This window comes from Bombus vancouverensis, chromosome 13 (assembly GCF_051014615.1).
Source record: "Bombus vancouverensis nearcticus chromosome 13, iyBomVanc1_principal, whole genome shotgun sequence".
Lineage (NCBI taxonomy): Eukaryota > Metazoa > Arthropoda > Insecta > Hymenoptera > Apidae > Bombus > Bombus vancouverensis.
This window is the reverse complement of record NC_134923.1, coordinates 8587058-8598219: the sequence shown is the minus strand read 5'-3', so window position 1 is coordinate 8598219 and position 11162 is coordinate 8587058. Positions and strand designations below refer to the sequence as shown.

Genomic DNA, 11162 nt, shown 5'->3' with positions numbered 1-11162 from the left:
CTATTATCAAACTTGACACTATCAGGTCAATACATTGAGTCAAATACAATGACAAGTGACAATACGTCAGATATACAAAAGAATTTATTATCACCGATAACATTTTTGAGATTTTTATGCTATTTGACTAACAACTTTCTATTCTTCTACACAGAATTAACAAGCTTAAAAGTTGCCTTAAAATTCATTTAGACAGATTTCTATGCTATTTAACTAACAACTTTCTATTCTGCTACACAGAATTAACAAGTTTAAAAGTTGCCTTGAAATTCATTTAGACAGTAAATTTAGATAATAAAGTTCAGATATACACTAAATAAATTGTATTGTATCTTCGATTTAATTAGAATCATTGGATCCGATGTTTCCCATATTATCACCCTTCGACTCTATTTTAGTATATGTGATGCAGCTAAAACGAAATCGGTAAAATTGGTTAGGTAAATAGTAGGATTAGATTGTTTGACACCGGTGACCTATTTACGATTTTTAGAACCCTTCCCAGAGTCTCTGTCTACCCCCTCGCAATGGCAGTCGATAAATTTAGAATGGCTAGTAGCGACGCTGTCGAATTTAACCAGGCAAATAGTAGAACTGATTGCTTTCACTTTGAAGTTGAATAAGTTAGGCAGCCGATTCGGTTGTTTCGTTCGCGTTCGAATTGGCCATGTTCCATTTATCGTGAACTTGGCTGTTGCTTTTTAGCGATGTTCGAGTAGCCAGCTTGATTAATTCGATCAATCATCCCTCGTCATCTGCTGGATGCAATTACTTACGGCCCCTTTAATCGGACGTTTTAATCCGATCTATCACTGCAATGCGCCGCGTAACCAAGTCACAGAAGAAAACACGCTTGATAGATACTGTCACACTTACATCACCAATGCCCATGATCGTACTTGACACTCTTGTCAGTGAAAGTATTTGAATAGTTGTAGAGAACTCGTTATACGAAATATTTGGAAATTTTATTAAAAATTTTATAACGAGACCCAACTGTGTTATGATTATATCGGCCGAGTTTTGAAATTTTCAGTAGTATTAATCAAAGTATGCATAGTAACGAAGGGGATGCACAGTAACTACACAAGGTACTCGAACAGCGTTGTATTTGTTATATCATTTATATACAAACTAATAAGGTCTATCTGTATTTCGTATCATTTAGTAGTACTTTCATATGGCTACAAAAATTCGATATTATAAAAATGAAACGTGCGAATCTATAAGAATACGCTTCATTGGAAAATGAAATCGTTTATGATATGCTTGCTACGTTGGATTTTTCTTCTTAATCATGAATTTTATGTCGAGTCTAGCGCTTGCTTCGTATAGATTTCGTATGAATAGAAAAATTTAAGAAGCCTGATGCGCTGGGAAATTTTTATTCTATCAATTATTGCTAATAGAAACACATTTTTGCTAATGCTTTTTGTGAAAAGAGACGTAATTCTTGTAACCATCGTATGTCTACCGTACTCTCGAAGAATCTTCATAAAATATTTCCGAATGTGAACTTGGCAAAGTTTTCGCGACTCTACATCAATAAATTTGTCGAAGTCTCAAAAGCCTAAATTTAATATCATTTGGTAGTATTTTCACACGAGTAACGAAATTTTTAGTACCATGAAACCGAAATGGTGGGATAGAAAGAACGGTTCACTGGAAAATAGGGATATGTATAAATATCTTTGGTAGCTGCTACTGTATGTGACGAAGAGAAAATAAAACACATATGTGACCTAATCTATGTAAGTTTAACTCGACCCTGGTCGACCAATTTATGTCCGTGATCTTTTGCAGAGCTCCGTCTATAAGAAGACATTGTGTGCAGTTTTAAGCTGATGGCTGGTGTTTCCGTGGACGTAAGCAGCGCCACGTGACCAGGGCAGGATCTCCGACGCGGATACACCGAAAAGCTCCTGACTGGTCGACTACGCGGAGTCGCTTATCGATTTTCAAAGCGGCATTGCCCGAAACGCCGCTTTCCAGGCCTCGTCGTTTTCCTCCAATTCCGCGTGCAACGTGTGGAACCAGAGGTATGGAGAATTCTAAGTTGATCGTGTCCTTGAAATATCGCTTCGCTCACTAAGATTCTCTATTAAGAAAATTTATTCTATTTTGCTCTTCTACGCTACTAGCCACAATTATTAGGATTACCTTATACTTATTTGAGAAAAATCGAGTTTTTCTTTATCTAGTGGATTTTATATTATACGCACTGTGTCTTATAACATATTAAATCAACCTAAAATTTTGGCTATCAGCGTGTATCTATTAATTTTATGTGTTTGCTAGCAAGATCAATTTTCTGTAACTGGATGTTTATTTTTAATTGTGAACTATATGTTGAATTTGGAAACTAGTACTTGATTTTTTATAGCTTTTATAGGTTTTGTTGAAACGTTAAGATGTGAACAGTTATGAATTGTTGAGAATTATTGAACTCCTTCAAAACTAAATCTTCTTTGAACCGTGACGAACGTTTTATTTTATCAGTTATTACTAGATGATAGAGACAGATTTTTCCCAGCGTTTTCACTTAGTTGATTAATAATTAGTCGAAGGATAAAGTTGTATATACCATATCGAGTGTGAAAAGGTTGATAATATGACATTATGTGTACATTAACTCGGTGCCTTTTCAAACAAAATTCAGATTTTGTCTGTGAATCTCACATGAAATAAATTAAATCACGAGAAATGACGTCAAGTAATTAAAACTACCATATGAGGAAGAAAATAGTTGTAGTTTTTAGAAGTGGATGAATCTCAAGATCCTAAATTAATTTACATATTTGATCATTTCTTACGGATCCAGATTTTTTAATTTATCTTATTTCATAAATATTCATCGCGATTAATATTTATACGTAAAGGAATAAATTTTATTGCTTCGATAACTTTAATAAACCAAGTAGATTTCGTAGTAGAAATTCGCGTCTTTTAGTTAAATTAGATTTTACGTGATTCTGTGACGTCAGGGCCACGTCTATTCTTTGAGTTTGGAACGAATTCTATATAATTTTGTGATGTACTTGATTTTTCTTTCTTACTACTCATAACAGCAATCATAGCAATACAATCATAATAACAATGAAAAACGATTTATGTAAAACCTATGGCTATCGATTCATTAATGCTTCTTGCTGCAATTTTCAAGCTATATTGCGTTTTAGAAGGTTAATATTGTTAGGAATAATATTTATACAGTTGGATCAAGGATAGAGCAATGGATTGATTTGTTTATTCGTTTTGTGTTCGATCGAATGTTTCTCATCTGGCGTGTCGAACTTTGCTAGAATTCTAAGGTCTTAGCATCTTAAATCAGTATGCAGTTTACGTTGCTATACATGGAAGTCGATTGTTTGGAGGTAGCGGTGGTTTACGACGGAAGCTCGTAATTCCAATTACTAATATCCGATCGTGACGGAGAAGGTGCCGACTAAAATGCACGACTTGTGTCTTCTGACTTTATTAGAAATCGATGTTTACTCTCTCTCTCTTTCTCTCTCTCTTTCTCTCTCTCTTTCTCCCTCTCTCGTATAATTAAACACGTTCATCTTATATCTTACTCTGAAAGGCTCTTTGAAAACACCTGACTAATAAATTCCAAGTCTTTATCGGCTCCAATAACTACTAAAATATACGTTAAGAAACGTATCGCCGACTATAAAAATCTTTGTTCTTTCACAGATTGTAAAAAGACCATTTCTATTCAAAAATAAAGTCTGTACAATGATGTACAATAACGCATGTATTTACATGGTGTTCTTATTAGTATGTAGGGTATTTTTCGTGCAATCTTGGATTTATTGATGTCTCGATATATAATAGAATAAAGTAAACAGTAACTTAGATACGAACTTATACCAGCCGCTTTTCCCTATATTCAATAGGAAGATGATAAATCCAACTGTAACACCCTATATATACAACACCAACGTTAAAGATACAGGGAAAGTAAGAAAGAAGTATAAATTCCTTTTAGCCATTTTGTTGCTCCTTATAGTGGTAGAAATAGGTTGGTGGTTAAGTTTAACTGAAACACCCTGTATACACCGCGTCAACGTCGACCGAAAGGTACAAAAGTCCTGTAAGAACGTAACTATAATAGAAACCTGTCTTAGTTCTCTTTTTTTTACCATTTATCTTATCTTCAATAGCGACATGCTAAATTGAAGCATCCTGTACATAGTACGTCAACGTCATCGAAAAAGTACAGAGGGGGTAATAGAAAAGTAAGCAGGGAAAGAAAAAAACGGAAGAACAAAAAATTACTCCATTCGGTTCGACCAACCGACTAAATACATCGAGCACAGTTGAGAGGGGGCTGAAAAGGATGGGATAGACGGCGTGACACGAAAACGAATTCGTCCCTCCCACCTACGTCTCGTCAAACACCGGATTTTTCCTCTGGGCCAATATCACGGCGTTTTTGCATAGCCATAAGCGGTCGCGACGTCGAACAGCATCGATAACCCATAATCATTGGTGTCCCGTCGGCTTCGACCGGGCCCTGGTGCTCTGGCATGAATAAAACAAACATAAGTTTCGCAGCGAATTCAATATCCAGCGCCCCTATAACGTTTCGGTAGTAGGAGCAGGTAGGAAGGACCGCGATGGAACGAGCGAGCAATCAGTTGCAGCCGGGTGCATAGACATTCGAATGCATGGCGATGGAGATCGGTTCGAGTCGCGACTCTCGTTTACCCAAGTTGCACGGTTTTATGACACGTTTGCGAAACAAAAGCATTTTTTGATCAAAATGACAATCATAGTATTGTAATGTTTTGGTATTGTACGTCATTTTGGTTATTCAGGTTAGTTAGGTTATGGCAGGTTAGTTAGGTTATGATAGGTTAGTTAGGTTATGTTAGGTTAGTTAGGTTATGATAGGTTGCTCACTTTTTAGTTGCAAGAGCTTGAAATAAAGAGAATATTATATAAGGTTTTTTAATCTAAAACCCTCAAGTAAGTTAATTAAGGTAGTTTTCTACAGGATATTTCATATATTTAAACAGATTTTGGTTTAGACTTTTAATGTAGAGGTTACGGAAGCTTGAAGCAGATCGTTAATGTTGACGAGAATGTTACGTAAGATTTTTCAGTGTAACGATAGCATAATTGTTAACTTTCTACACCATGTTTCACGCAATTGGACAAAGTTTGACTTGAGCTTTTAATATGAAAGCTTTTAGAGCTAGATTTTTTTATAGACGAAAAAACAATATTTTTCGTTTCGTATATTTGTCCATCCATTTGATTTTGATTTCCTCGATGGAAATTTTATGCTTTCGTTAGTCAGCAATTCTAGTGTTGATATTATGACAGTCCCTTTGTGTCGTCGAGTTAAAACAACACTTTACACAAAGAAGATATATCCAAATATGTACCGAACCACTTTGAAACGCCCTGTAGGTATGTTGTATATACAGCGGCATGTGTGTATAAGCGGAAACTGAATCAACTTTCAAAATCGATGGTGTTTTGTAGAGGGGAGAATCGTCCACAAGGATACAGTGAAAAGAGGAAATATTTAAACTGGCGTGTGGAAAGGGCGGATCGTTCGATGGAATTGGATGTATTTGGGAAAATTGATTGATCACGATGAAAATGTTTCGCTGGTTTTTAATATCGAAAAGAGAAATATTAACGAAAGAGACGGTATGTTTTGAGTTTCATATGTTCGTTTAACGAAGCAGGAAAAAGTTACGGCTGTAGTAGTCTAAAGACAAATATGACGGAGAAGTCATCATTTATATTTCGTATCATTCTGCATGAATATAGAACTCCAACATTTTTCTTCTTTTAACTCTGACTTATAAGAAGATTTAAATAAATACACGTTATTTTCTTACCTATCTGACTTCATTTTTGAAAAATTGCATAGTTGCACCAAAAAAATATTAAGCAAATCCGCAGAATTTTCTTTTATGGTTTCTATGTTCGAAAATAAGATTCGATAATGAAATTTGACTGAAGAGGAATTGCAAATAAAATTTAACCTTAAAACAATATTGATCCCTAATGCCAATAAAAATAGATTGGAATATTTAAGCAACAAAATTAATGATAATACTGAATCAATTTATCATTGAAGAATGAAAATCTATTTTTCATGATATTATAATAATAATGATGAAAGTATACATATATATATAGAAAGAAGTGAGAATAAAGGCGCGAGTAAGGTAGAAAATTTTGCTGAGGCAGCAGGTAAATTTGTCTTCTCACGAACGAATAAAAAATCATAGAAGATCCGATAAAAAGGGGTCGACTCGTAAAAATGTAAAAGTACCAAGGGTGATTCTTACCTCGTACGACAATAATGCGCGCCGTAACGAAGTAACGACAATGGATTATCGGTCGTGAAGGCAATATCCTGTCATCTGTTTCTGTAGCTCGCAGCCACGAAATGGACCTACATTTTCTCCTTCTCCGTATATCTTACGGACAATATATCACCACATATCGACAACAACGACATCGTGTAATTAGAAGGATGTCTTTGGGAACCCGTCACAGTTTCTCGAAATAGAAATCCTTTTTTAGCAGCGAATCAGGGTCATCATGTTGAGACGTTTCCAAACGAAATAGGTTTTATATATTAAGATGTTCGTATAATTTTGGACAAAGCTTCTTAAGATAGAAGTACACATATATATTATATATGTGTATATTACACATAGAACTACACATATATATATTAAATATATTATACATCTATTATATTATATTTATATTTATATTAGAGATTTTTTTATATAATTGAATTGTTATTAAATTTGGAAAATCATAGATTACAGATTATTAATATTAAATAAGAATCACGTAGCAATTACAAGTTTGATAATATCCTTCGAGTATACGTAAACTTGGAAACTACCCCACAATTGATAACGAGTTACTCTACATGCAAAAATAAATTGAAAATGTAGCACACAATTTTTTTTCTTTGAAGCCCTTGTTTTCGAGAAAATAGAGTTTGAATAGGTTTAGTCAAGAATTGCAGGCTTACTCAACTTTTCAAATCCGATTTTTTCCATAACGTGACTTGGGGCGAAAAAATGTTAATTTACGTTTTCAATATATTTTTATACGCGGAATAAATATATTAAATATGGCATGCGTACGAATGAAAATTCGTTTTATTTTGACTTCGTAACGTTTTATCACGTGTTCTTGTATGAAAGAAATAATAAATAAATGTTGGAAAGGAAAGCGGGTGTTCCTAAAAAATCTATGCTTATCAATTAAAAACGATTTCCATAAAAGTAATTATACCTGACAAGACATGATGAAGTAGTAGGTAATTTTAACAAATTAGCATAAGACATAGATGTGAAGGTTACTATGTAATGCACCACTAGATGTTTCCAAGAAAAACAAATTCATCTTCTTGTGAATTGTGCAATGCTGTTTATTACATGTTATACACTGCATCGCTCTATTCAGAACAAAAAATATTTTTCTCAATCTGCAGTTTAATATAGAACCATAAAAGTCAATTAAAAGGGTAATAAATCAATACATACGAAAGTTAAGTTATTTGAAATATTGCAAATTACATAAAATCCATGTAACATTTTTTTCTCTCTTGCACTGTTAATAGCCCATTCAAAATGCATCCATGAATGAAAAAACTATAACTAACTGAACCATAAAATAAAAGGTAGAACAATATAAATAATAATAAATAAAATAGTATAAAATAAGAAATAAAATAAACGTACAAAGTCAATCGATCAAGTAATATGATGGAACTTCACAGAATTAGATAAATAAATCTCAAGAAAATCTCGTTGAATGCAATGGAAATTATTGTGTATCATAAATTGATCACACATAACTTAAAAACGCAATAACTTTTTGCAAAACCTTATATATATGTATATTTTCAAACGAAGTACAAAAACGGCTATTCAGATCCGTTGAATCTAATTGTGCGTGGCTTTTTAAATATATTTCCTTGTTTTTTTTTCCTCTTTTTTTTTATTTCTGGTCGGTGACTGTATATATGTGAGAGGAGAAGACAGAACAAAGAGACGGGAAAAACGAGGAAATTTGTTTCGACAACGGCGATGCATTAGTGATGCAAATGAAGTTACGTCGTTGTCGGAATTTTTATGTGTTTTTCCACGCTGGCCAGAGCAAATTTTTTGGCTCGCTTTCAAACCGTGACCCGCCGTGTACATGGTGAAATCATCGACCGTAGGGTTGGTTTTATTTTTTTTTTTTCGTCCTTTCTCTATTTTCCCTGCCTGGTCGGTGTCTCGTATTCGCGATTTCAAACATTATTCGAATAACCTCGAAAAATTATGGGTGGCCGAAAGAAAATTTCGGCCAGACGTTGTATACGTTTAAGTGAATTCGATTGAAATTCATTCGACGCTCCGTTTAAATTGTATGTATGGAATTACATTTATCACGGGAATTTTACAGGAATTGCCCGAATGGTCTGATCGGAATTTATGAAAGGTTTTAATGAAAACTAGCGATGGGTTCAAGTACGTGTGAAGTTAGTGCGAACATCGGCGAGTAAAATTTATTTTTAAAAGTTATCAGCCAACAAAAAGATTGACACCCGCAAGAAAATAAAAAAAATTTGATATTTAAATATTTGATATTGTAAAAATACCAATCTCCAAATATTTAAGATTCTAAAAAATTCCAATCTTACAGTAAATATCTTGTTACTTCCACATACATTGCCATATTGGTTTTACATTGTACCAATATAATCAACTTGCACCAAAATTAAGTAATGTAACCCTAAATTGTTATAATCCCCAATGGGCCAATGATTAGTTAAGAGTTAAATATCGCGTGTTGCTAGATTGGAAAATAACGCGTTTATACAGAATCAAATATTGTACATCTCTGGTGCGTTTGCCGCCTCGTTAAATATACCTTCGCGCGCGGAACGTTATCTTTCTGAAACATTGGAATCGAATGCAATAAATCAAAAATAACATTTTTTTATTCAATTCATTTATTTTAAAATAAATACGAATTAATTTCCTGATTGTAATCCGGTAAAAAATATCGACTATCGCTGCACGCGTGTTTCGATTTTGATAAAGCTTATTAATCGAGATTCTGTGATACAAATATATATTTAATGCAAATTATATTTTTAAATTGGAATACATTTCGTAGAAATTATATTTTTAAATTGCAATAGGTTAATTTAGTAAGAACTTCGATTACGAATAATACGAACTCAATTCATTGGTTTCGCGCTAAGCTGGTTGTAATTCATGTATGTCTAATCCAAAGCTAATTCACGTTAATCTATACTTAACTCCCCTACCAGACCTATCCTAAATTAGGTTAACTTTGAATCCAAGCGCCATCCCGCTCAGATCAATGTAAGATATGCATAAAATGTCGCATATTGAATCAGGCCGATTTAAAATATACATAAAATGTCGCGTGTGGATTCCTCCCGATTTTTTTATTTTCTTTTTAATTCAAACCAAACCTAATTTACCTCCGATTTACGGTCAATCAAAGCCCCACAGAAATTCCCAACTCTGAACCATTATTGTCAAACAGAAAAAAAGAAGAATTCCATTATAACGGAATAAAAATCAACAAGAAACGCTCGGCCGTATTTTTCCAAAAACAAAACGCAGAGGAGAACAAAACCCATTTCACGTGCATCTCTTTCTTTTTTACACGAGGGATCATCAGCGTTTCAATTAGACACCCCGTATACAATATGGCCGACAGCAATGGATACATAACCTTGCATTCGTTGTGAGCACGGAGAAAGTAAGGGGAAACGCAATACCGGTCGCAGGCATTATGAAGTCGTTGTAACGATGTATACATCTCCCCTTCTATGTGTGCATGTGTACGAACGTAGTTTGTGTCTACACGTGTAACTTGACAAAGAATGCAACCACGAAAGCGAAATGCACACGCGTATATAACGGTGGGGCGCGCAGACAAATGTCGATGGCGAGCAACAAGTGTCGAGGGGTCTTTACTTCTGACAATGAGTACAAAATCTGGCTGACTGGAATACGCGAACACAAGCGGTAAGAGAAAGGTTGAAGGGGCACGGTGAACTCGTCGCCAAAGCTTCCACATTCACAATTAGCGATCATGCAAATTCGGCTTTCTTCTCATTTACCATTTAACTTACTGTACACTAGCATATTGTAAATGTGTTCACGTATACAGTGATTCACAAAAGTATCCCAGCACTTGTGCTCACCTTTCATGAATAATAGAGAAATCAAAAAACATTCATATGTTCAATGAAAAAGTAATCTTGAAGTATGGTCCCGTTGAATATTGTGATTTATTAATTTAATAGATAATTTAAATATTGTTTAAATATTTTTATGGTCTGCGGGAAATATACACTGGTGCAGCGGTAATAAAATCATTACAATGACGCACCCCTTGTGTTGTTAATTGATCGACGCTATATCCTTCTACTCCTGAAAATTTTCGCGCTACTAAGCCCGTTCTCGTAACAGACCGCGGGCTAAAGTTTGCCTTTCTCTTCACATACATAGAACTTTTTCCCAAAACTTTGCGTAGAAACCAGGAAAATTTCAAAATATTTCAAATGTTTTCTACAACCACTGTATATAACTGTCTGTGTTCGAGTACGCTGTGTATCTATATTCGTTAGCGGACATTTACGCAGAGAGTTTTAATTCACAGCTTGTAACTGGTTTTAGTACGTGTGTCACGCGAAACAAGCATGAATCAGCCTACAACGATCGTAATTGATAATCAACTGGGAACGGGAGCAGTTAATGAGTAATTACGATAAGTGTCGCGCGTGGGGCGCTGTTAGTGAAACGCGGGAATTTCGGCCAGTTTCTTTCGTGCTTTGAAAGCGTTTGCCAAGAAACCTTGATCCTTATCGCGATCAGATATCACGCTCCACGCTTGGTGACTAACATGAGACCCTATGAAATTGAATTTGTTTACCTGAGTGCAACCGGTAATGGATTGATTAAGTGGTATATCCTTAGACACAGAATTATGAAATTATGGATCTACACGTGTTTACAGGTATTTTAGTGTAATTGAGCTTCCGTGCTTGGTAATTTATTGAATAATAAATTTCGGGAATTATTATGTTTAGTGTATTTTATAAAAATCAATTGCATAACGAATGTGATTTTATAAAT

General features: G+C 34.5%; 1 protein-coding gene across 1 annotated transcript in view; it reads left to right on the top strand.

Annotated features, from left to right (window-relative positions):
- Pngl (N-glycanase Pngl) overlaps positions 1-11162 on the top strand; it is a 53380-nt gene that overhangs the window by 18526 nt on the left and 23692 nt on the right. The window contains exon 2 of the mRNA XM_033347637.2: positions 1804-2039. The gene's annotated coding sequence lies outside the window, so the exon portion shown is untranslated. The remainder of the gene's footprint in view (positions 1-1803; positions 2040-11162) is intronic.